At 43.0% G+C, this 27972-nt stretch overlaps 1 long non-coding RNA gene across 4 annotated transcripts in view; it reads left to right on the top strand.

Moving 5' to 3' along the window:
- Nucleotides 1-27972, top strand: part of LOC120401957 — a 76683-nt gene that overhangs the window by 25949 nt on the left and 22762 nt on the right. For 3 of the 4 annotated variants that reach the window (XR_005596869.1, XR_005596868.1, XR_005596870.1), the window contains exon 4: nucleotides 26233-26280. This is a non-coding gene — a long non-coding RNA (uncharacterized LOC120401957). Of the gene's footprint in view, nucleotides 1-14501; nucleotides 14631-26232; nucleotides 26281-27972 lie in introns of those variants that run through there. The other variant, XR_005596871.1, reaches the window with a different exon arrangement.

Raw genomic sequence — 27972 nt, 5'->3', positions numbered from 1 at the left:
AAGTGGGAGCAGAAGCAGGCCATATTGTTAGGCCCAACAGAGATTTGCTCAAATTTACTATGCCCAAAGAGAAACACATCTTCCCCCTCCCTTATTTAGAGGATTTTACTTGGTTCATTATGTGATGCACATAATTTGCAGTATGAGCCTGTTCGTGCAATCCTTATGCAGGTAAATTTCCCATTAACTGTGCAAAGACTAGGATTGGGCCCAATAGTCTCTGCATCAGTGTTATGGTGATGCAGAAGAGTACTGGCCTAAAGCGCACCTTCCAGAATTCTTTCCTTCTTTCAACAAATTTGTTTCAATAAGAAAAGGGGGGGGGGTGGCATTTTAAAAAAGGACACTAGAAGGAGAAATTTAGCTAATGTAATATTCCCTGAAAACAATTAGAGTTGGCCTTGATAGCAAGGGAAACATATCTAGTTTATTGTAGCAACCTGTAAAAGTACAGAAGTTAACAGATTGCTAAGTAAAATTCTTTTAAAAGGTGTTCTGTAGCTCCGAGGTAGTGGAAATTACAGTGTGATGTGGCAGTTGCCGTGGTAACCTCTTGGCTGTACATTGAAGAGCACAGCACAATGCAGTAGTTACGTGAAGCCCATGTAGTTCCTGAATGTATTAGGTGAGGCTACTCAAGGGCAACTTTAGCATTAGGCATCCTATCTGCTGTAGTTTTCATGCTTACAGCCTTGTATTATGCAGATCTGACTGGGCCTTTGTTACTCTGTAGTTATCACGAGGATGAAGTTCTGAAAAAACACAATTTTTCTAGTAGTGCAGACACTTCAGAACTGAAAAATTAGGAGGCCTTTTAGGGGAATAGTTTGTTGCAAAAATGTATCAGTTCATCCATATTGAGAACTGACTGTAATCCACAGTTCCAGTTAACTTCAGTGGAAGTTTGGCTATTCTGTACCTCTGAAAATTAATCCCTGTACTATTTTTGCTATATTACCTCCTCATTAATGCTCCATCTCCTCTCCAGTCACATCACAAGATACATAACTATTTCACCCTTGTTTATACCGTCAGTTTCTTACTCTTCTTTCATTAGCTTTAATTTCAGTTTATGCGATTGTATTATTTAGGCTCCTTGTGATACAATTTGTAAGAGAGACATTGTGCAAAATTTCTCTCTCTCGCTCTCTCTCTCTCACACACACACACACACACAATTTTATCTATCGTGCCACCCATCAGTGTAGTAGCTGAGCGCTTTCCATGTAAAATCAGTTAGCAATAGTGAAATCCCTAATGGGCTTCATGGAGTCTGTGGCTCTTCCCTTTCTTGGGGTACAAAAGCTTTGCTTGCATTAGTGTGTTTTTGTTATAGCTGGAGTGATGGTGAAGGGGAAATGGGACAGATGTTAGTGTTGTGTCATTCAAATAAGGGTGGCTTCTCCCTGGGTTGGAAATAAGTAAGAGTAGAATTTCAGGTAGTTTCAACTCATGGAAAGCTCTTGAATGATTCTGTGGGAGGGAGGTCTCCTTTACCCTGTCTCAGAATGAAGCTCAAGGTTCCACTCCCATGACTTGCAGCTCTCAGGGGATCTACTAGATGTGAGAAATTTCTACATGGCAGTCCCTTGCCTCTGTACTGCTACCCGTGTCATATGTCCAAGTCTATGGTTATAATGAACTCAAAGGCATCCATGTAGAGTAGCGTGGATTGGAATCATACAGGAATGGGTAATCTAATGACAGATGTGTTGTAATAGATCTATGAGTATCCATGGGAGAGTTATACATGCCTGAGTGTAGAGTTATATGTCCGTGTGTCTATCCTTCTTGCTCCTGTCTCCCTTCTCCCCACTTCTGTTTATGAAAACAATGCAACTGGAAAGATTCATCTCAAATTCATTCAATGTATTTCAAAACAATTTGAGGTTGATCCCATGCAAGGGTCACTCAGTCATATTATTATTCCTGTGAAACTCTGCGTGGGACACAAAGCGGGTAGAAGTAAACTCAGGTGATCTCATTGGGATTAAAGATACTAATTAAATCTGGCAGCAAAACTATTTTGTCAGCTTCCTTTAATCCGGTATTTAAATCAGGCTGTATGTATTTTGGCTCCAGATTTCATATACTCATTTTTCTGCAAACTTCCTTTTAACCATATCCTGCCATCGGTACATATGTGGTTGCTTAAACATAAACGCCAGGATATAGACCCGTATGATTAAATTCAAGGTGCCAAATTCTGCTCTCAGATCTACCAGGTTCTCAGCAAAATGTAGTAACCATCTTATTATGGGGGTTTAGTGCCCAAACTGTTGATCTGAATATGCTTTACTAGACTCCAAATAGTAATAGATCTCGGTATCTTGTGAATGCCTATCTCCCAAAGGAAGAGTGGTTTTATCAAAGGTGGGACTATCTATCCATCAAAAGTTATTTGCACACTGCCATCCTTAGGTGCTGGAACCAGGGGTGCTGCCAGGTACCCTGTCTTGAAGTGGTTTTCATTATATACAGGTTCAATGGCTCTCAGCACTCCCACGAAACAAGTTGTTCCAGCACCTGCTGCTGTCTGATGAACATGGAGCTGAAGTTTGAGTTTCTGTAACCTGCTGGTCAGTGTGTGTTATGTGTCTTCAGCTGCCTGCTGCACAGAAGATGTGAGTCTGTTACAGCTCCTACCTATAGAGCCTGGCTTTTTAGCTCCAGTTGACATGACTTTATGCTGTCAGCTCAGAAGGTCCACAGTTCAAATCCTCATTTTAGCTAAGATGGCAGCTGTCACACTTGTACAGCTACATAGGCAGGTTAGAAGTGTTAACTTTCTGAATTAAGTTCTAAACACATTTTACGATGAATTAGAGACCCAAATGGTAAATATAGCACCCAAGGATTTGTGACTGTTTTTTGGGTCTATAAATGAATTGCATACAGTACAGTCACAAGCACATTGCCAACACTAAACATCCAGTAAATAAAAGCACCCTTATGAGCACAGTTTTCATGTGATAGAAGTGGTAATAAACTTCCCTTTTATGTAAACTGTTTCAGAACATATAGAACCAAACTGCCATAGCTTCATTGACTTCATTGGAACTATGCCAATTTACACCAGCTGAGGATCTGTGCCATGGGAAAACTGCAGATTGAAAATTGGTTATATAGACAGTTTCAATAACTATTGGTCAGATATATTGGACTGCTGGGCTGATACCCCATTCTGTTAGTGATTTTTATGCCAGTGGAATTCCCTTGACTTCAGTGGAGTTACACAAATGTAAAACCAGTGTAACAATGGAGAATCAGGGCCTACATATTTAGTGATTCCAACAGTGGTGAGCAATAGTTGAGGAGTAGGTATGTGGGGATATAGCACAGAAAGACAACACATGTTAGTGTGCCATAAGTGCTCATTCTGCATGGGTTTGGGATGAAGGCATTATTCAGGAGTGGCAAAACCACAAATCTCCCCAATTGACTGCTGATAATGTTATGCTACCACCCTCTAGGCAATTCATATGCCATGTACGTTAATAAAAAAATTAACACATTCTAGAGCAGCTTTTCTTTAAGAGCAGTTTTTGTATCCCTTTATTTGTAAAACCAGGTGCCTTACTTACTTGTTCAGGTCAAACTGTACAAAGCTTAGAGAGAGAGAGAAAGAAAGAGAGAGAGAGAAAAATTAAAGTCAATTAGCCCTTCTAAAAATTACCCCAAAAGATTTCCCTCCTTTCAGAATGATGCAACTAAAAGCTTTGATGTCCCTTCATCTTCCGGGGTTAGAAGAAGGTGCCATGTACTTTATTGGAAACTGGGGTAACCCCCCTTTCAAAAGTGTAAAACTCTAGCTATCAGTCATGTGATATCAGACTTCAGTCTTCATGTCAATGGTGAAAAATGAATGTGTCCAAACCTGGAATTTAGGCCTGGCATGTGACTTTTTAGGGGTTGCAGAAATAAGATCATTATTGTGACAGGCAGCTGCTTGGAGCACCTCAGGAGCTTGGAATGTTAGGATAAATTCTGGGGTAGATGGAGTTGTAGGAAGATGAAGAAATCAAAGATGTATGAGAAGCAAATTTAGCACATGGTTCTGCAGTTTAGCAGATGTGGAGTGTATTTGTGTGTATAGACACACAATATGTGTGCAGTAAACACATACACCTTTTAAAGGTGTTTGCATTACAATAATGGATAGTACATATGTTAGTTCTCTTTTCCACTCCCACTCGCTCTCTCTCTCTCTGCATTTATGTATAGCGTCTGCATTTACAGCCAAAGATTATGTATTCTCTATTTTGGGCCAAATTCTTCCCTTAGATACATATGCACATGTTGGTGAACATGGAAGCTGCATGGAGATCCAAGGGCAGAATGGGGCCCAAAACGTAAATAAGCATTACTATGCCAATTTATATGATGTCTGTTAAATGATCAGGTAACCTAATTTAAGACAGGGCGGTCAGAATAAGGCATAGGATATTGAGCAGAGACCCATTGAGGAGCAGGTGGTAAGAGCACTCCTGTTTATAGAGCATGAGAGTGTGGCCAGAACACTGGATTAGAACTCAGGAGACCTGGGTTCTATGCCTTGCTTGGCGACTAGTGACTGGGGGCAAGTCAATGCCCTGCTCTGTGCCTCAGTTTCCCTCTCTGTAAAATGGGGATAATGATACTGCCCTCATTTGTAAAGCACTGTGAGATCTATTGGTGAAAAGCTCTATATAACAACTAGGTATTATGGCTTCCTTGAGACTGCCGCTGGAATACTGAGTTCAGTTCTTGACATCTCAATATCAGAAGGATGTTAGTTGGAGGGAGATCAGAGAAGAGCAATAAAAATGATTGGAGTGTTGAAGGGATTGCTTTGTATGAAAGGACCCATTAAAATGTATAGCTTGGGTAAACAATGATTAAGCAGGGAACATGACCATGTACAAGGACTTGGAGCAGGGGCGGGAAAACATTTTGGCCCGAGGGCTACATCTCGGTATGGAAATTGTATGGCGGGCTATGAATGCTCAAGAAATTGGGTTTGGGGTGTGGGAGGGGGTGAGGGCTCTGGCTGGGGGTGGGGCTGGGGATGAGGGGTTTGGGGTGCAGGCGGGTGCTCCGGGCTGGGACCGAGGGGTTTGCAGGGTGGGCGGGGGATCAGGGCTGGGGCAGAGGATTGAGGCATGGGAGGGGCTCTGGGTGGCGCTTACCTCAAGCAGCTCCCAGAAGGAGCAGCATGTCCCTGTGCTGGCTCCTACGTGGAGGCGTGGCCAGGTGGCTCTGCTGTGCGCTGCCCCATCTGCAGGCACCGCCCATGCAGTTCCCATTGGCCATGGTTCCTGGCCAATGGGAGCTGCGGGGGAGGGGGACACTTGGAGCAGGAGAAGCATGCGGAGCAGAGCTCCCTGGCAGGCCCTACACATAGGAGCCAGCGGGGGGACATGCTGCTGCTTCCGGGAGTTGTGCAGAGCACCCCCCAACCCTGCTCCCCGGCTGGAGTGCTGGAGCGGGACAAGCCCCAGACCCCGCTCCCCAGTGGGAACTTGAGGGTCAGATTTAAACAGCTGGTGGGCCGGATGCGGTCTGTGGGCTGTAGTTTGCCCACCGCTGACTTGGAGGGTGTGAACCAGTGTGATAATCAGTTTTTTTTAGATTGTACCCTCTTTGGGGAAAAGGCTATGTATTCCTCTGCATTTGGAAAGTGCTTAGCACAATTGTGGGTACTACTGCAATCTAGATGATAAATAATGATGATAATATTAACCATACTTAAGAAGGCCTATTAGATTGCATGTCTATTACAGTGAGATCTGTTAGATGATGGAAGTGGTGGGAAAGCACCCTTCCTAGCTATGCCTAGAACTAAACTAAACAAAACAAGCGGGACATTTCTGCTTTGGATATGTCTTTTGTATGTGCCCTAGTACAGCTTTTCCATATCTAATGGCTTTGGTTCTAGGGGGTCTGGAATTTATTTTCTGAAAAAACCCTCAAATTTTACCAAATTAATGTGTAGCCAGGAAGCCCAATATCTTCTGGAGGCAGTATCGGCTGCAGGATACAGAGAATGCTATAATACCCTCTCCCTTCCTCACCCTATACTCTATCAGAGTGAGAGTTTTTGCAGTAATAACCAATCTTCCTTTAAAATATCTTTGGTTATAGTCATTACTGTATTTGCAATAGGTGTACAATAGGCCTCTGCTATACTGAGTTCCTAGTTTTAGGTTTAAACTGATAAAACCCCAGTGCAGCAAAACACTGATTATTGGCTTTTAAAATGTACTCTGAAAATACTTTCTTGCAGAAGATGTTGGTGGCCCAAAGAATCTTTCATTCACTGGGAACTTATCTCCTGGAGAGTGGGCTTTAAAGAGGCCAATTTTTACACAATTCATGAAAAACAATTTTATAAACAATGATTTAAAAAAAATTCACTGTCCTTTTTTTGAAAAAAGCCATAGAATCATAGAATATCAAGGTTGGAAGAGACCTCAGGAGGTCATCTAGTCCAACCCCCTGCTCAATACAGGACCAATCCCCAGATCACTAAATAGCCCTCTCAAAGATTGAATTCAGAACCCTGGGTTTAACAGGCCAATCCTGCTGAGCTATCCCTTCCCCCCATCTCAAAGTGAACGCAAAAAATAATCAACGAAACCCTAAGACTGCTTCCTCTTATATTCCATAGTTTTGTCTTTAAGAAGTATACATTTGTAATCCAATATTGCAGTCTCTAGGCAGACAAAGTTTACATAGGCAAAACTACAGTTTATTTCAATTTAGGGACAGGGCCATATATCAGCATAAGTGAATCTATGGATTCTGACAGTGTCCACTGTTGGAAGACAACATACTGAGCTAGAAGGAACATTGGTCCGACCCACTATGGCCCTTTGTATGTGTTCTTATTATAGTCTTAGGAGCAAGATTAAGGCCCTTACGGAACAGTCACAGGTTCTGAGAGATTTCTTTTGCTCTTGGTGGTGAGTTCTCCAAGTTTAAAAGATTGTGGCCAATTTGCTGTAGAAACACCTGCATTTGTGATGTTTTTCCTTATGTAAAGACTATAGCATAGATTGCACCTGGCCGTTGCATAGGCGGGAAGGCTGTGGGAAAGGTGCAAGAGACTTCTGCCAACATACTTGCATTCCTGCTGCACAAAGACTGAGTGCCAGTGGTTAGGGGAGTTCAGGGTGTGTTATTTCCTAGCAGTCCCTATGGCACATAACAACACAAACGTTATGGGGAAGGGCAGGGAAAAGATAAGGCAATAGCCCTACTTTGCCAGTGAATCCATCAGCCCAGCTGGGTGGAGAAGGAAGTATGTTTCACCACTCTGTTGCAGCATGAGTTGCATCATGCAACTCCCACCCTGTTGCAGCAGGCTGGGGAGGCTCCAGGAGAGCTTGTGCTTCCTGAGGCAAAATACCTCTTGTGGGCAGTGCACTCTCACTCAGGGCTATGCCTTAATACCGCCGTGATGGGAAGATAAACAGGTTCCACTCCATAGTGCTATCACCATTCCTGGAATCTTTCAGGAGTCCTGTAGATACTCTAGTTGTGTTCCCTGTAGGTATTCAGGGCGCTCCGCTCACTGCTCGCACCTCAGCCTCCATTCATCTCAGAATTGTCAATTCCTTTCCTCTCACCACCTCTCTTCCTCTGTCTGAGGAACCAAAGCAGCCAACAGGATGTAACTGGAGACTGAATATTTAGAGCTGTCACTGCTGCTCAGCATGTAGAACAGGTGACTCATGAATGAAGGGATTTTAAAAAAAATTGTTATTAACTCACACTCCCCTTGCACCTCAGGCAATGCAGTGTTATCTGAAAAATGACTTAAAGACAAGTCTCCCAGTTTCCTCATTTTGCTTTATGTAGAAAAGAATGTTCTCCTGCATGAAATATAATAGAGGGCAAATTCTGCTCTGTGAATACCAGAAGGATCTCTGTCAAAGTCAATGGAATTACACTGGCATACATCTGGTATGGGTGAGAAGAATCAGGCCCCAGGCATTCCCACACTGCAGAGACTGATAAAACTTTGCAACCCCTTGCAAATCTTCACAGCAGCATTCCTTGTGTGACAAACTTTTTCACATTTCCCCATTCAGCTGATTGTGGGTGCTATTCTATTTTAAACCCACATGGAAGTATGTTTTTAGGACCATCTGTTACCGGCCCTAACCCAGATGATACAGTTAGAGCCTACCCACAGCATCCTCTCCTCCTTCAGACAGTTCCAGGAACAAGCAGTGAGTCAGTCACACAGCTGAACTCATATTTAGCTAACCCTGATATCCTGCATATCAGAGAGGAATGCACAACGAACTCTCCAGGTGCGACACACCCTGCTTGGGATAGGCAGTTTGAGTAAATGTGACATCAGTGCACCTACCATTCTTGGTTACAAGAAATGAGGAGAAGGAAAAATGTTAGCAACTAATACTCTTTACTCATCTGGACTGCGTTCCATTTTTTGTCTCAACTGCAGTTACTCAGCTAAACTGCTGTCACGGGTCTTCCCTTTCAGCAGGCAGCAGAGATACTGCTAAGGCGATGACTCCACCTTCTCCAGAACTGAACTTCACACCAGTTTGAACATTGCTTGTTTTTGCCTGGGAGAGTTGACAGTTCTCCCACAGAATGGTTAGGAGACCATTGTCTTCAGCCAGGGTCCCTGACCTATGTTGTCATGTTAGCGTTATTAAACACTGACTACTGCTGGATGACTGTAAATCTGGAAGAGGCTCTTTGCCCAGTTCAACTCCCTGTTAAGAGCCCGCAACCCTGAAATAAGGTCTCAGCCAATGAACTGTGTGATCAGGAACCTGGGTTTATGTGTCATTAGTCAGTATATTTCAAACCTTTTCTCTCTAATCCCTGAATGACCTGACAGCAGTTTTCAACAGGACATCTATTCATTTGGCAAGATTGGCAGAGTGTCTCCCCCGTTCCCTGAGCTGCACTGTAGTAGCAGGTCTCCTGGATCTACTTACTACTCTGTGTTGTTGTCACCAGGAGGTTAATGACTCATAATTATCTTCTTTTCATAATGAGGGAAGCCCGATATCCCTGTTGTGAATACTGCACTGTCTGGCATGGACAACATATTTCAGTTGAAAACAACACTTGGGGGTATGGCTACACTGCATCGTAAACTTGGGTCTGTGAGACCCGAGCTGTGGATTTGGTATTTCCAAGCCCACCCTTAGATGCTCACACTGCATTGTAAACCTGGGCTCACAACTGCTGGACCCAGCTCTCCCCTGTACTGCACTACAGAGACCTTCTGACTTTGGATCTGTGGCTTGAGCTGGGTCCATGCTGCCAAATGAAAGGGTTTGGACTTGAGTCACAGTGGGACTTGGTCTCTGACCTGCCCCCCACCCATCCCCCTCCACAAGCAGGGTTTTAGGACCCAAGTCCCATGTGCTTGCTGACCCAAGTTAGACTGATAAGTTTGTGGATAGAAGAGGGGCTTGGGCTCAAACCTGAGTCAAAGCCCAGGTTTAGTGTGAAGTGTAGACATACCCTAAGGGCCTGAGGCCCTGTCCTGCTTCTGCAATCTCCCATGACTTCAAAGAGGTCTGGATTGCCTAATCCACAAAACTCACTCAGAAGTTAAAGGGAGTTTTGCCTGCATGAGTATGAGATTGGGACGTAAATATATCCATGTTTATACAACAATATAGATGTGTGTGTGATGCTCTGAGGAGCTTTCATTAGTATCCTGTTTTGATCAATGATGGTTTAAATAAGTATTGCAAACCTACTTATTGTTGTATATCTGATACTGAATTTGCTATAGTACCCTTGAGTCAGGCGGGCTCTATCCTGCCTAACAGAAACATCCGCAGCTGTACCACAGTGAGCTCCAGGCTTCTTGGAGTTACTTCATCACAGACTGACAGCTGTGTCCCCTGACCATTATCTGGTGGCCACATACTTCAATAGCAGTGTGAATGTACTGTATGCACTATACTACACTGTGGCCTGCCAGCTTGGCTTCCTCTTCCAGAGTATATCTTCTGCTACTCTTCAGCATCCTACAGTTTATCTGTGGTCAGCTTTCTTACCCATTTCCTGCCAGCTGCTACTGGTCTTTCAGTCAGCTCTGATAGGCATGTAGGCAATGATTAGCTTTTAGGTTTAACTACATGATTTATTGGCTACAGACTAAGCAAATGCCATAATGCAGCTTTAAATACAGGATTTCCTAGCAATTAGCATACTGTACATTTTTAAAATAAACTAACTCAAAGGAACATGCCCTCTCCCTTTATGGCACATTATTAATTTTGTTTACAAATTTACATTAATGCAATATTATGGCTGAGACTTTACAAGCACAAAAAAGGCATGAAAATTGAAACAGCAATTGTAACTCACTCCTCTAGCACAAAGAGCCAGATTCTGATGCCCTTGCCCACTTTGGGTAGCTTGTGACTCTGCGAGTAGTCCCACGGAAATGTTATTGTGATTCAGGGTATCAGTAAGTGACCCAGAAGTAGAATTTTATATCATTACATAGGCTGATAAGTTGTCAGTGTATGATGGCCTATGTGGAGTGAGTTTGATGGTCTCAGCTTACAGATGTTAGCAGCATTTGGAATCCTTATTGACCGTCTTAGAGGAGAGGCCAATGGCTGGATGGAAATGGCAATCTTCTTTGTCCTTCTCTGGAACTGCTTTTGTCAGCTGAGTGCTGAGGTATATTAGCAGACCAATGTGGGAGAGCTTGCACTGTTGCTGCCCTTTCTTGCACCTGTTGTGGGTAAATATGGGACTTAAGAGTTCAGGGTTGTCACTCAAGCACTCTGTGCTAGCACTAAATTCACACACAAACTTAAACAAAACCAATAAACCCAGAATAATTGTGATGACTGTCACAGAATACAATTTCTTCTCCCCAGACTGTAAGGAGCCTGGTTACTAGAGGAAAAGTTTGTGAAAAAGAATGCAGGCTAGTACTGAGTAGCAGAGCTCAGTGTGCCACGGAAGCAGCTCAAAGGCATTTGCATAGGAGTCCCTATTTTTCTTTTTTTTTTTAATTATGCTTTTAGTTTTGATGAGACAGCTTGTCGTTGGCTCTTGCAACAATGGATGAGACAGGATGTAAGGAGCCTCCCCCTCCCCTTTGTACACTGTTTGCTGGGGTCACAGCCCCTATGCTCAGAGGCTACTTCCTCTATGCACCTCGGAGGATGCACATTATCCCAAAATGGTGCAGGGAGGGTTAAGGGGTAGCTGGAGCTGTGATCCTGCCCCTCCCCCTCTTGGCACTGGCTCATAGAGCAGGCCAGCTGCACCTGGGGAAAAGGAAGGATTGTGCTAAAGCCTGGTGCAGATGCATTAGAAGTTCAGGGACACATTGTACCTCAGGAAGGCACAATTCCTCCCTGAGCTTTCCTGGGAGTGGCATAGCCATGCCATGCGTGGCTGTGTCTAAATGGCATAATATAGCTCTCTGGTTTCAAATAAGTTCTTCCAAACATGAAGCCAGGCAGTGCTGTCTTCCTGAATCTGCAGCCTGACAGCTAGCCTGAAAGGGTAGGTCCAAGTGAAATGAGAATTGCCCTTATTCATCTTGGTTTGATGTTGCATCTGGAGCCTAATGACAACATAACTATCATCATCATTGCCTATTTCTCTGCTAGTCATTAGTCAATAGTAGATATATTCAGAAAAAGGGCTTTGTCCAGTACCGTTAAGTATCATACCTATTAGATCATTTTATTCCTGCAAAACGTTTATAGATTTTAAGAGCAAAAGGGACCATTATGATCATCTTGTCTGACTTCCTACATAATACAGGCCAGGAAACCTAGGCCAGTAATTTCTGTATCTGTTGCATTTGGCTGTATTAAACTATGTTGTTCAATAAACCCACCTTACCAAATGTTCCAGGACATCTTTATTTACCACTCCACCAATTTGTGGCATCTGCAAACTTTACCATCAATGCTTTTAGATTTTCTTCCAGCTCATTGATGAAGATATTGAGTAGCATAGGGACAAGGTCCTTGCAGGATGATTCCCCAATTTACAATTGATATCAGCTAGTTTTTAATCCATTCAACATAGGATACATTGATTTTGTTCCTGTGGTAGTCACAGGAAATACTACCAAGACACACTGAAATCGTATCTCAGGAAAATTGATATGTACATCACAAGCTGGGCGGAGCAAGCCACCAACTGACCTCAGTGGCGCCACATCCTCCAATAGGGAGTGGCCCATTTCAAGGAGAAGCGCCTTGCCTTTGCAACTGAAAGGAAAGAGAGAAGGAAGGAAGAAGAGAGAACTTTCTCCCAGCAGGCAGCTGACCCGCCAGGAAATGTCTGTACCTACTCTGGGTGTATCTGTGGTTCCACAATCAGACACATGAGTCATCTCAGGACCCATATATAAATCTGTGGTAAAGATCATCCTTGAACTGAAGGATTGCCGATGGTGACACTGATTTTGTGTAATTATAATTTTTTTCATTAGAATGTCATGTGAGACTGTCAACTGCCTTACAGAAGTCTAAGTATAATATGACAACACAGTTACCTTTATCAGCTAAACTTGTAATCTCATAAAAAAATCAGCTTTGTTTGACAAGACATATTTTCTAGAAAACCATGTGGATTGAATTTAATTATTCTATCATCTTCTAAATCTTTATTAATTACATCTCATATCAACTTTTCCCTGATTTTGCTCAGAAGCAGTGTAAGGCTAACTGGCATATAATTACCTGGGTCATTCCTTTTACCTCTTAAAAATATTGGCACAACACTATCTTTTTTCAGCTCTCTGGAACTTCCCCAGGATTCCAAGGTTCGTTAAAAATTAATGTTAATGGTCTATACCATTGTTAGGCTTTTGTTTGTTCCTGATATAGTTAAACAATTCCTTCTTAGCAAAAAGAACGAGGTGTACTTGTGGCACCTTCGAGACTTCTTAGCAGTTGGTCACCTATCTACACTTGGCAGAGTTGGTCACATATCTACACCAGAGACACCATCACAGGACCTAACCAGATCAGCCACACCATCACCGGTTCATTCACCTGCATGTCTACCAATGTAATATACGCCATCGTATGCCAGCAATGCCCCTCTGCTATGTACATCGGCCAAACTGGACAGTCCCTACGGAAAAGGATAAATGGACACAAATCAGATATTAGGAATGGCAATATACAAAAACCTGTAGGAGAACACTTCAATCTCCCTGGACACACAATAGCAGATTTAAAGGTAGCCATCCTGCAGCAAAAAAACTTCAGGACCAGACTTCAAAGAGAAACTGCTGAGCTTCAGTTCATGTGCAAATTTGACACCATCAGCTCAGGATTAAACAAAGACTGTGAATGGCTAGCCAACTACAAAAACAGTTTCTCCTCCCTTGATTTTCACACCTCAACTGCTAGAAGAGGGCCTCATCCTCCCTGATTGAACTAACCTCGTTATCTCTAGCCTAGTTCTTGCTTGCATATATATACCTGCCCCTGGAAATTTCTACTACATGCATCCGATGAAGTGGATATTCACCCACGAATGCTCATGCTCCAATACGTCTGTTAGTCTATAAGGTGCCACAGGACTCTTTGCTGCTCTGAGAGTGTTGAGATCTGATTTGTTTTCAGTACACCTTTAGTTCAGGAGTTCTCAACCCTTTTCCACTCAAGATAAAAAAAATCCCATGTGGTTCATTACTGTGAACCCCCTGCTCTCAGGAACTTTGGGCCTTGCCCAGAGCAGGTAGAGGGTCTGAGGCTCCCCACAGCATACCAGGCTCCCTGGGTGGCTCTTACTTCTGGCCAGGGGGCAGGGCCTCAGGGGAATGAAAAGGAGCAGGGGGCACTTCTACCCAGGTTCTGGTGGGCCCATGGGTTAATCTGCCACTGGGTAGATGATGGTGGGGTTTTCTCTCCTCCACTCCCACGTGGTACTTAGCTCCATCAAAGCACATCCTGAAGAGGTTGTACATATTGGTTCCATATCCTCTTGAGGTGCCATTTCCACTAGATCTGAGCTCTGTGTGGAAGGAGAATGAGGGGAGCTGCATTGCAGTTGAGCTAGGGGGTGGGGCAGAAGCAGCATCAGAAGAAGGTTGAGTGGGACCAACAGCAGGAGTTTTTTTCCCTTTTTTGCTATTGTTTCTTAACTGGTGCAGTGTGACCCATTAAGTGTCCCTTTGCCACCCACTTGCAGGTCATATCCCAAAGGTTGAGAAGTGCTGCTCTAGAAAAGAGGGGTTATTTATTATTGCACATCACATCTGGATGACCATTATTTGACTATTACAATAAACAGGGCAAAGTTATTTAGAGAGTTGTGACATAGCTGGAAAAACACCATAAACCAGGCTTAGTGCTTTCCCCTCATAGTAATTTTACTTTGATTTTCCATAGTTCATTCCCTCCTGAAGTCTGCTTTCTGTAGATAACATAAAGTGCTTGCTGTAGTAGTTGATAACTGAATGTATGAAGCATGACATTTTCCTAGATACAGTGAACTACATGAACACTTTTCTTTCCTATCAGAACCCATAAACAAGAGTTGAGTAAGAGCAAATAACTCTCACAGGTCTGTACGAGAAGCAAGGAATGAAACTCCATGCTGAGAAGAAAGATTCAGTGATGTCTACTAGGTGCTGATACATGCCAAGAGAATCCCAGGCCCAGGGGAGAGAGCTGTCTATTAAGTACAGCTTAGAAGTAGCTGACTAATTGAATGACTGGAGGTACTCTAATTTGGAAGGAGGAAAAGGTGTTTTGGAATCTTAGTCTCCTCCTTACTACTTTTTCTTTCTATGTTTAAATTACTGACAACATAATTTCCTGGCTCTTGAATTCATTTGTTTTGTTTTTCCCTGGGCACTCAAAGTGGAATTTTACTAAATTGCACTAGAGACTGGGATACGCTTTACAACTCTGGTCCTACAATCAGCTCTGTGTGGGTGGACCCTGACAACCAAGCTGAGTCTCATGGCAGTTCAGCTAACCTTTTCATTTCTCAGTTACTCAACTACCACTTGCGGTAAATAGTACTTGCCTATCTCAGAGGGGTTTTGTGAGGCTTAATTTGTTAATGAGACTAAAACAATGAGTTCCTGGGCTGGAAACTGCTCTGTGTGCAAATGTAGAGTATTATGTATACTATTTACTCCTGGGGGAATTCTGTGCCACTGCGCAAGTGCAGAATTAGTGTCCCATGTAGATTTTACTCTTTCCCTGCAGAATAATTGATTCATGTGTCCCTTCAGGGTAGCAATCCTGAGTGAATGCCTCTGGTTTAGGTGTCAGGAGCAGCCAGGAAAGACGAAAATTGCTGCCTTTTTGGGGGTGGGCCTGGGCATGTGTGTGAGAGCTGGGGAGGAGTAGGGCTGGCTCCTACTATATGCCAAGCTCCAGCTGCTAGTCCTGGTTGGGCTGTTGGAGGATGGACTTCCTCTTCCCCTGTACAGGCTGTGCCCCATGCCAGGTCAGACCCATCTCCAGGAAACCTCCCCGCTGTCTGCAGGAAGCTCTGCACTCCCCTGCTTGCTGCCCCCATCACTCCTCAGTGCAGGGGGAGGGGACACCATGGGGAACTGCCCCCTGTTCACCCAACCCCCAAGCCTCTGGACGCCTCCGCTGAGCCTGCCACACTCAAATCCCTACCCCACCAAGTCTCCCCTGCACCCAGAGCACCCTTCCGAGTCCCCTGCACCTGGACCTCCACCCCATTGAGCCCCCAACCAGGTGCACCTGGACCCCCACCCCGCCAAGTCCCACTCCCCCAGCCCCTGGACCCCCCACTGAGCCCCTGCACCTGGATCCCTCCTGCTGAGCCCCAACCACCTTCACCCTGACCTCCCCACAAAGTCCCATTCCCCCTAAACCCAGAACCCCCCAATGAGTCCCTATGCATCCATATCCCCCTGCACCTGGACCCCCCACCAAGCCACTCATACCCAGATTGCCCCACACAGAACCCTCTCACCTCATACCTGGATCCTCCCACTTGGATCCTGCCTTGAGCCTGCTTGTCCCATGCTTGGATCAGGAGGCAGGTCTGGGTGTACGTGTGAGACTCTGTCCCTCTTGCTCGCTCTCATGATGCAGTCGGCACAGAAGGGCAGGGCTGTGGGGTGTTTCTGAGGCAGCCCTGGCCCTTGCGCTGTGTCAGGGGCGGGGGCAGCCTCACCGCCGTGTCTGAGTCCCAGAGGGGGTGGGGGGCTGCAGGGTGATCCCCACCACCACCTCTGTGCAGCCAGTGGCCTGTGCTCCCCTCTGCCATACTGGAGCTTCCACTCCCATTGCCCTTCTAAACTATTGTTTGCAACAGTTTCAATTCTAGTCCAGTGACTGAACAGTGACATGCTGAGTACTACTTAGCCATTCACTAAGGCCTCACTCTGGCAAAGCATTAGTTTCAATGGGGATACTCAGGTACTGAACCTTATGCACATATTTAAGTGCTGTGCTAGATCATGGCCTAACTCCTAAGGATTTGCTGCCCTTTAGTTAGCTGGAGTTCTGCAGGGTGAGAGCATCCCAGAGCTCTGGCTCTAGTCCAAGCCCAGAAGTCAGCACAGCAATGAACCAGACCCACAGCCCCACCCTTGGGTATTTCTTTGTTGTGTAGACGTACCCTTAAAGTCTTCTGTGCTTGACATACATGGAAATATTAGTATCGCTGTCGGCTTGGTAGAGCCATATAGATGTGCTAATATGCCTAGTAAGGAATCGATTTGTCAAAGAACGTTTTCTGAATCTTTTTTGTTGTCTGTATGGTTACAGACATACTTGCTGACAGGTATTTTGAAATAAATTACTGAAATAATTGAAAATGGCGTGATTATATTGTGTTATTGTGACAAATAAAATATGCAGAATTTTAAATTATTGTGCACAGAATTTTTAATATTTTTGGTGCAGAATTCCCTGAGGAGTAACTGGTAAATATACTGCACTACAGAGACTTTTTGAAAAATATAATGAAGTTTTAGTCATATGAGACCTCATTGTGGCAACTTTGCTATTAAAACTTTGTTGAGAAGTGGACTGAGACTGCTGAATTCAGAGAGTTATTGCACTTCTACTGTTTACAGATTAAGATTTTATTCTAATAGTATACTTGGAGCTAAACTCTGCTTTTAAGATGAGTTACCATGCAATGTGTGGTCCCTGTGCTTCACTTTCCCATGATGGTAAGGGAGAGGGAAACTAATGTGAAGCGCAAAGAAAGGCATAATGGGAGACAGGTAGGCTGATGTAAGCAATATGCATCCAGGGTGAGTCAAGTTTAGGACATTTAGGACTAAATTTTTAAGATGTGTTTATGAAATTGTGCCTGCAAAATGCATGTATGCAAGGACAGAATGGAGAATGGCTTGAATAAATGCCTACTCTGTGCATGAAAATGCAGATTTTACGGTTGTGTGTTTTAAGAACTGTACAAATATCCACATCGCAACTGAAAACACTTGGGCTTGCCTCAGGCTCCCCACTAGAAGTTTAGCCCATCTTTTATGAAAGTTTCTGGAAAAGTAGTCCCAAGCCTGTAAATTCTCCACCTGTGCCATTCCCATTGACATCACTGTGCCAGTGTTTTGTACATGAGGATTTTGCCAGCAAATTTAGGTGGTTAATATTGAAATTTCTGTGATTAATAATGGAAGTAGAGCCTAAACTTCTTGTTGTGAGTTTGCAGCTATGTTCAATTTCCCAATGCCTGACAGAGCTGCAGCATTATAAGTAGAGCCCCGTTTCTGTCACGGAGGTCATGGAAGTCATGGATTCTGTGACTTTCCGCAACCTCTGTGACTTCTGCAGGGGTCAGTGCGGCTGATCCCAAGGCCGTCCAAGCAGCTGGCTCAGGTGGCCACTGGGACAGCCACACCAGCCACTGCTGGAGCAGCCTCAGGGACAGCCACACCAGCCGCTGCTCTGGCGGTGTTCCCCGGGTGGCTGGCTGTAGCAGCTGAGGTCTGAGGCCCTGGGCAGCTGGTGCTGCTGGCCCTGGGCACCCCTGCCCAGCAACAGCCCTCTTATGGCCTCTTAGCACCTCGGCCCCCCCCCCCCCCCAACCCAACAAGATTTACTCACAAGTATTTTTAGTAAAAGTCATGGACAGGTCACGGGCTGTGAATTTTTGTTTGTTGCCCATGACCTGTCCCTGACTTTTACTAAAAATACCTGTGAGTAAATTGTAGCCTTATTTATAAGTATATGGGGCTTAGCGCAGATATGAGTGGCAAAAACAGGTAGAAATGTTGTTAAATTTATTTTAGTACTTAAAGTTGATTAGAGTTGGGTGAAAATGATTAGCTGAAAGGATTCAGAATAAACCAATTTAAATTGTAATTATGTAGGGCTTGAGATATACGTGTATGTGTGTGTAATTATGTTCCTTTCTTATGTGGCACTGTAGTAGGAGTGATTTGTTCTGCAGAGAATGGATCAGGAAGCAGGGGTATGCAAACGAATAATTGCTTGGAGAGCTATACTCCTTGCAAAATACTTAGGCCTTGTCTTTACTGCTAAAAAGGTGCATTTTTTTACCTCAGGGTAACTAATGTGCATGAGCTATCCTGAGGTAAAAACACTTGTAAGGCAAGGCACTTTAGTTTTACCAGGAGGTAAACTTGCTGAGGACAACCCCTGGAGGGGATATAAGACTGTTTACCTCACAGTTTACCTTATGGTAAAACCAAAGTGCCTTGCTTCCCAAGTGTCTTTCCCTTGGGATAGCTCATGTGCGTTATTTACCTTGAGGTAAAAAATGCAGTTATTTTAGCAATGAAAAGAAGGCCATAGAATTCACTGCACATGGACAGTGACCAACTGTTCTTCCCCTATCCTCTTATGTTTCTGAAGACATGGAGAGTCAGAAATTGTTTTGAGATCTGTCTAATCTCCCTCAGTTTGGAATCCATGAACCTCTGAAGAAAGAAAGCATAGTAGGGAATTATGTAGTCATGGGAGAGACAAAAGAAAGGGAGTGGTGGCATTCCTTTGCCATATAGGGTGAAAGATGGCTGTCCATTCAACAGTGAATATAAAATGTGCTAGTATTTAAATGCTTGCTAATTAGCCATGCACAGGGACACACTTTTCAAGGAAGCTGGAAAGGCATATCTTGGCTAGTGTATGCAATCACTTTTTGTATAAATGTAAGAGATACAGTCATAGGTAGGCAGCTGGTGTTCTGTGACTGCTGCCATCATGCTGACCAATATTGTATCATTGTTTCCTAATGACCCCTCTATTGGTATCCACCTAGTGTCTCTTGCCTTATAATTAGATTGTAAGCTCTTTGGGGCAGGAACCTGTCATTTTGTTCTGTGTCTGTACAGAGCTTAGCACAATGGGGTCCAGATCCAGGACTAGGACTCCAGAGTGATTGATTAATAATGATGAATAATGCAGTCAGCTGAAAGGACATGTGCCCGAGTAATGGCCTAACAATCAAAATGGCAACCTGAATTTTACACTTGGTTAAAACTTATAATTGGAAATGGCTTTGGCATCAATTTCTATTTGTGAAACTGGTGGAATAAATAATAAAATCTCCCCCCAGGGAGAAAAAGGAACCTTTCGATGTCTGTCGTCGTAACTCTCCATGTATTACAGGAAAGGGCTATTCTTGTAAGATGGCCAGAGAATTGAGAAGTGGTGGTGGTGCCGATCGCCGATAACACTCTTCCCCTCCAGCCAACCTTCCTCTGTACTCCTCTGAATCCAAGGCCAGCTCTGCTGGAAATATAGGTGATTCATCAGTTACACTGCAAGCACATAACACAGTACAGAAACACAGTCATACACATTATTTTAATAACCTGAGTTTTAGCTGTTCCGCTTTAAAAACTAATGAAGCAAATAGTATTATGACACACATGTAGGCAGAGAAAATGTGTCAGAGAAAGGCAACTAACGTCTGTACTAATAAAGTCTGTCAAATTAATAAAATATTTTTATATATTGTGATAGCTAATAAGTAAAACTAGAAACTTTCAGGTACATGGCATGATTACCCACTGCCTTGCACCTTGTGGAGTTACTCATACCTGTGAGAAGTGGGTGTACAACTCTGCTCAATTAAAGTAATAGCATTTTACACTCACTTTGCACAGGTACAAGAATAGGGCACATTGAGTAACTCAGTTCCATGTGAGATCATGCACAGCCTCCTGGAGCTATGGTTGGCATTATTTTCACATATGGGACTGCAGACATCTCTGTATCTCTGCTTATTTGATCAGTTAGTTCCTTAATATTAATGGGAGATTTTAGGCTGAAAATACAGTTGATTAAAATAATAATAATTAGGATTTTGTAATTCCAGCCATTCGAGTGGGATAAGTGCAGATCATATCATCTCTCCTGGGCCCACCCTCAATGGTTTTCTTTATACAGTTGTATTTGGAGCTTTACAGAGGGTACAGAACCCTTTCTGTGTGGCCTGTTTTTATTCCTTGGCATGTAACTTCTGAACTAGGGTATGTTCATTGTTCAGACTTTCTTTAGACCATGGGCATTGCATTGATTGGTCTAGGTGGTACTGAATAAAAGCCTTTCCTTGTAAAGTGAGGTGGGCTCTATCAACTGTCTTTCTCTTACATAGTTCCTTCCTCTTATTTCAGTGAAGTTGGTTCCTATCACTTTGACTGAAATGAGCAATTGATCTGATTATCCATATGGCCTCCAGGGTGCACAGCCCAACTTGCATAGCATGTGACAGTGCTGAGAATGTTAACAGCAGCATCTGAATAACACAACTTATAGTGGCAGTCATCTTTTATTATCTATTGAATCTTCACTGGGCTGTCTCTTGTTAAACCACATTCAGAATTGTTAACAGCCTTACTAAATAAATGTCAACTTTCAGTAGCTGATGATTGAATTATCCAGTAACAAACGAATGATCTAAAAAAACCAAATTTGATCAAAACAACTGATGGAAATTGTCATTTAAAAAAAACGAGTTAGTTCCTGAGGGTTTGCTCTAATTAAACAGAGGATCAGAGTAACCATTCACAGGATTTGTACTTTTCGAACAGGTCTTAACGCAATAATAAATTTGGTTTGGTTATTTTTAAATTCTGCAAGTGAAAGTAAACTGGTTTACAAAATGTCATAATTACACAGTGAAAATGAAATTTTCATTTCCTGTCTGAGGACTTCAAAGTGCTTTGCAAACATTAATTAAGCCTCAGAGTATCCCAGGGAGATAGGTAAGTAAGATATTATCTCCATTTTACAGATGGGGAGCCTGAGGCACAGAGCCCACAAAGTGCTAGCTTCAGTGGGAGTTAAGGATGCTCCGCACTTCCCAGGAAGCACTAAGTAAGCTGGAGAATCGGGTTCTAAACACTTGCCCAAGGGTCACACATTAAGGCCCCAATCCTGCCGTGAGCTGCAGATGGATGCAGGGGTCTGCACTGCAGATCAAGTTGCAGGACTGGAGCCAAAGGGCACAGTCCTAACCCTGTTAATCTGGGTGACTGAAATGGGATTGAGTCCGAACTCTGTGGTGGAGCAGCAAAGAGAACCCAGACCTCCTGATTCACAGTCCTGTGCCTTAACCATAAAAGATTTTCCCCTTCTTCCTCTTAAATAAGGTGTTCCTGTGTATTTACAGTGAGCATTATTCCATTTTATAATATGTTTAAGTTCAGATGATACAACCTGAGCCTACTTTCCTGGAAATCAGTCTGAGTTTTGACTTTGACTGCAGTGGATGCGGGATTAGGTCTGTAGATTTGATTGGCTCCCAGACTTGTGAGCCACTGGATAAATAATGTGTTTAAGACACAAATATGTAGTGTGTAAGTGTATAAAACATAATCCTCCTCCCCCACTGTCCCTTTTTGCTGAGTCCCTGGACTGTTGAGTAAATACTGTAGTATGAATTGTAGTAAATACATGGGGCTCAAATGCTAAAGTCTTTACTCACTTTTTATGCAGTCTTCACTTAGGCAACTCTCCCATTGAATTCAGTGGGTTTTTTTTTTTTTTTTTTTTGCTTAAGGAAGGAAGAATCTGGCTTTGGTTCCTATTTAATCACCAGTCCCCACCAGAAGACTCGTGAAAATTAAATACATTGATCACATTTCAGTAAGAAGAGCATGTGCAGAAAACCACCTAGAACTTCAGACTTAAGGCTGACATAGGCCTACATTTAATGGATTGTCCCTTTTTATTTGTGGATTAAGGACAGTGCTGCAGTTTATGCATTTCCTGGGGTTTTTTGTTAGTCAGTATCACAGTCATCACCATTACTGAAATAGTTACATTAAAAATGTAACTACAGAGATGTTGTTTTGTACATAAGTGCTCCGGAATATGATGAATGCTGTGCAGGTGTGCTTATGTGACTTTTCTGTATCTATAGAAAACATGCTGCTGTATTTTGCTAGCATTCTCTCTAAAACTGTAATTAACAAGTGAACAAAGTGAAATAGTTAAAGGACAATATTTGGGGATAAGATGTACATAGCCACATGTATACGCTGCACATTCAAACATGCAGTTGTGTGTGCGGTTACAAGTTACACAACAGGAAATGTGCAATTACTTCTTTTTGCACATAAGAAATGTCGTTTGGATGTGGGATACTATGTTGTCACATGATTAGACAAAGGACTAGATGTGAGAAGTCTTGGTTTCTGTTTCTGACTCTGTCAGTGATCTATCATGTGACATTGGGCAAGTCACTTAAATTCTGTGGACCAATTTCATCCCAAACCAGGAATGGATTTGGTACAACATGCCCGTCTATAAAATGGGGATAGAATGGTAAAGGGCTTCCAGATTCTCTGATGAAAGGCACAACATTATCATTAATGTTTTGCACAGCAGCTTAGGTATATACTGTGTCATGTTCAAGATCTCACTCCTTATCTTCAAGGTACTTAATGGTCTGGGATAGCTAAAGGATTGCTTGAAGCTTGGGAACAATGACTGTGATTGACTGTGAATGACTGTGAATGTTGTGCCTCACCTCAGTCCCTGGAAAAATCATGGAACAGGTCCTCAAGGAATCAATTCTGAACCACTTAAAGGAGGGGAAAGCGATCAGGAACAGTCAGCATGGATTCACCAAGGGCAAATCATGCCTGACTAACCTAATTGCCTTCTATGATGAGATAACCGGCTCTGTGGATGAGGGGAAAGCAGTGGATGTGCTATTTCTGGACTTTAGCAAAGCTTTTGATACAGTCTGCCACAGTATTCTTGCCAGCAAGTTAAAGAAGTCTGGGCTGGATGAATGGACGGTAAGGTGGATAGAAAACTGGCTAGATGGTCGGGCTCAACGGATAGTGATCAATGGTTCCATGTCTAGTTGGCAGCCGGTATCAAGTGGAGTGCCCCAAGGGTCGGTGCTGGGGCCGGTTTTGTTCAATATCTTCATTAACGATCTGGAGGATGGTGTGGACTGCACCCTTAGCAAGTTTGCAGATGACACTAAACTGGGAGGAGTGGTTGATACGCTGGAGGGTAGGGATAGGATACAGAGGGACCTAGACAAATTAGAGGATTGGGCCAAAAGAAATATGATGAGGTTCAACAAGGACAAGTGCAGAGTCCTGCACTTAGGACGGAAGAATCCCATGCACTGCTACAGACTAGGGACCGAATAGCTGGGCAGCAGTTCTGCAGAAAAGAAGCTAGGGGTTACAGTGGACGAAAAGCTGAATATGAGTCAACAGTGTGCCCTTGTTACCAAGAAGGCTAATGGCATTTTGGGTTGTATAAGTAGGGACATTTCCAGCAGATCGAGGGATGTGATCATTCCCCTCTACTCAGCACTGGTGAGGCCTCATTTGGAGTACTGTGTCCAGTTTTGGGCCCCACACTACAAGAAGGATGTGGATAAATTGGAGAGAGTCCAGCGGAGGGCAACAAAAATGATTAGGGGGCTGGAGCACATGACTTATGAGGAGAGGCTGAGGGAACTGAGATTGTTTAGCCTGCAGAAGAGAAGAATGAGGGGGGATTTGATAGCTGCTTTCAACTACCTGAAAGGGGGTTCCAAAGAGGATGGATCTAGACTGTTCTCAGTGGTAGAAGATGACAGAACAAGGAGTAATGGTCTCAAGTTGCAGAGGGGGAGGTTTAGATTGGACATTAGGAAAAACTATTTCAGTAGTAGAGTGGTGAAGCACTGGAATGGGTTACCTAGGGAGGTGGTGGAATCTCCTTCCTTAGAGGTTTTTAAGGTCAGGCTTGACAAAGCCCTGGCTGGGATGATTTAATTGGGTTTGGTCCTGCTTTGAGCAGGGGGTTGGACTAGATGACCTCCTGAGGTCCCTTCCAACCCTGAGATTCTATGACAGCGCCATTCCCCTGGTGCAATAGAATTGTCCACTGCCAGGGTAAAGCTCAGTTGAATAGGAGGCTGAGCTTTCTCACGGGCCAATCCAAGCATGTGGTACGAATTCCCACAAGAACTAAGACCCACCATAAACCTCACCAATTTCCATTCCAATTGCAAGATGGACGTCTTCAACCTTGTCTTCAGGTATAAAACCACAGATAATAGCCGAAAGAAGTAATATTTAAAAATAACCCAAACCAAACCAAACAAACAAAACCATGCACAATTTTCCCCCTGGGGAGAGGAAGAGAGAAAGAAGAAAGAACAACATGTAGCAGATGCTAGTCATGTGGGTTGATGCACTTCTGGAGGTGTTCAGATATCACAGTGATGGGCATGGAACTGGAACCTGAGTAGCTCAGAATACATATTTTGGAAAATTTAGCACATGCCAGAAATTATTAACAAAATTAGTGAGAACTGGCACTAAGGTGCAGTATCTGGAGGCTACATAAGGATTAGTTCCCCAACATTTTAAATAATGTGCAATCTGGAAAAGTCTCTCTAAATAGGAGTTAGAGTTTCAAGTTGAACCTTTTAAATTTGCCCCCAAAGACAGATCTGGTAAGTTTCCTTCTTATGAGGACACAGGCTTGAGGAAAATCACCTGTACCACAGCAGTATCCTCTGCTGTTTGAGTTGAAATTGCAATCAGCCTGCCTCAGCTGATACAAACTGACCTTTGAGTCTGTTCTTGCAACCCAGTATCTGTTTTCCAAGCCTAAGCTGTATGTCACAAACCTTGTAGCTCTATCCCCAGAGAGCTTTGAGGCAATTCATCAAAGCCTGGGGAAGGCAGAATATGTTGCAATATATCTTTCATTCTTGCATCTGAGTAACAAGGATGAACAATGCATGCTGTATGTAGACATCATTTTTTGAAAGAAACAAATCATACCAGGACTATAAATACAAAACATTTATTACAGGTGCTTTTGTAGCACCTTCATTATTTTTCTGGTGCCAAATTATATGTATGGGTGTGATTTTGTTATAGACAGAGAGAATTATTATTTTTTCCTTGTGAAAGTGGAAATACGTATGTTGAACAGATTACTCCCAACCGATAACTACAGTTCATTTGAAACATTTTTATGATCTGAACTGTTCAATCCAAATTATCAGAGTTGACATTAAACTTCCTGGTTTCTTAAATAAGTTATTTAGTGTTCTTCATGATTGCAGTTTAACTGGTGGCTTAGGTTAGAACTATGCTTCTGTTTTGCCTACTCTCCATAAGCATGGTTTATTCATTGTTCAGGCAATGATCTTATTAAGTCAGTTACAACTTACTGTAGCTACAACCCCCACTCCATTTTTGTCACCTTAACCTGCTCTTTCCTTCCAGTTGTTGTGTATCTTGAAGCATGTTAACCTCTGTCTATAATTGGGATAAATTGTTCCCCAGAGAGCCTATCTCAGTTTCAGTCCATGAACTTGCAGATCCCATTAGAAGGTGAGTATGAAGTTGAAGTTTGCAGTTCTGCTGCCCAAGAGATTAAAAAAAGTTATTGCTGCATTGCATCTGACTTTCATCAGACCAAGGTTTGGGATTTGATTGACTTTTTTTTTTCCAGATTATGTTAAATCAAAACTTTCTGGGGCAAAGCCCTCCACTGCAACCAATGAACTATCCAATTGCTATCAACCAAGTTACATCCTATATGAATTAGGCCGCCTGGTTCTGTTTTCATCCCGCCCTAGACACTGGGCCTGACCTTGAGGTTTGCTGAATGCCCTCAGCTGAAGTCAGTGGGAGTGCTTAGCCCTTCTCAGGAGGCACTCAGCACCCTGAAGAATTGGGCCCTCAAGGATGTAGGAGGTATATCTGTATATCTGCTGTGCCCTAAAATGTAATTACAGTATATCAGAGACCAAGAAAACTGCTTTGCACCTGTTTTATCACAGGAACAAAAGGCACAGGAGACATTTGGAAAACGAGGAACACACCTGCATGTGAGTATATAACAAAACATCCTATATTTAATCACTTGCTATAAGTCACTTTAGAGCTGACAAAGCTGATTTTCAACTTCCTGTCACCATTGCCTGATGCATCTAATTAGTCCTGTCCTCCAGCTGACAAATATCAGTTGCTCTTACTAAAAGACAGTCCCCCCCAAGTACATTTCTCTGACAGTTAAATATTAATTATCCCCTTTTATTTCATGATTATTCATGGGTGCTAATGTTGCCACAGAATGAACTGATAAATCACTGCCATGAAATATTAAAAGCAGTGCTTCGTAACCAAGCTACTTCCAGCAGCCAAGCAAGAGGTAAAGAAATAGCCATTCTGGAAAGTGATGCAACTGCTGCTGTGATGTACTACCTGTTTATAGAGAGAGTTATTCATATCAATAGCAAAAGTCAAGGCAATATGGTCCAGTGGGTAGGCACTGGACTTGGGACTCTGGACCTCTGAATTTTATTCCTAGTCTGCTACTGACCTCCTATATGACCTTGCCCAAGTCATTTAACCTCCCTGTCTCCTCCCACCCTTCATCTGTCTTGTGCATTTAAACTGTAAACTTGGTGGCAGGGACAGTCTCTTACTATGTGATTGTTCTGTGCCTACTACATTGGGGCCTCAAGGAGCTACTGAAATACTGATAATAAAAAATATAATAATAGTTGCAGATCCGGCATTTTTGAAGGAAAAAAATACTAAGATCTGGATCAGAATTACATTCTTGCAGCAGCATTTTGTAGAAGCACAGCATGTTTGCACATATCATCATTGTAAAGATAAAAATTAATAAAGATCAGTTTGTTTTGTGTGTGTCCCAGGTGGGGAGTAAGTGCAAATAATACAGCCTGGGTACCTGCCGTATGTTGTGGTGATTTTATTACCTGAAAACCCTATATGTCTTTCTTACATTGTGCTGTATTCCCTGGGTATAAAACTAACCAGAAAAAAAAAGTGGCATAATTTGACACCGGACAGATATTTTGAGAAATGCTCTTATTTTCAGGACAGATCCCTGCTAATAATCTAGCATCTGACTAAAAGTTATTGAGGTGAACAGAATCAATGTGAACACATGAGCTTCCAAACTGGCAGACATAGTGGATATCCAATCATTCTAATTATTTCCAAGTAATTTAGCATATCTCTAATTATAATATGAGGTCATCTTAATTAGAATGACATAAAATAATGTCTAATTAGACACAATCCCCTCTTTCAGATACTCGTAATAGATTCTAGTGGAAAACCTTTTGGCTTCTCTGATGGGGAGCTTTTTATTCTTAATTTACCATTTTTTTGTAATTAATTTTTTTGAACAAACAGGGCAAATCAATCTAGTTGAATCTAATTAACATTTCTTTCTTGGCTTCCCATACTACCTCTCTTCCTCCCTTCCCCTCCCCCGCCTTATCTGTATGTTGTTCTAATTTATTCATGTTTGTTTGCAACCAGTGCATAATGATCTCGACTGTAGCTGGCAGGAGACTGCAGCTACCACAGAGGTTGCAGCTCTGGGGAGGAAGGTACTGGCTGTGTTTATTCTGTTACAATCTCTTTCTTGCTGCAGGGCCAGAAAAGGTGACAGTAGAGTCAAGCAGCAACTGAAGATGGAGGGCAAATATAAAATAACAGAATGGGGGGTTTAAAGCAACCACTGAAAGGGGATTTGATATGCA

The sequence above is a fragment of the Mauremys reevesii genome, linkage group 3 (assembly GCF_016161935.1).
Source record: "Mauremys reevesii isolate NIE-2019 linkage group 3, ASM1616193v1, whole genome shotgun sequence".
Lineage (NCBI taxonomy): Eukaryota > Metazoa > Chordata > Testudines > Geoemydidae > Mauremys > Mauremys reevesii.
This window is presented reverse-complemented; position numbering and strand designations above follow the sequence as displayed.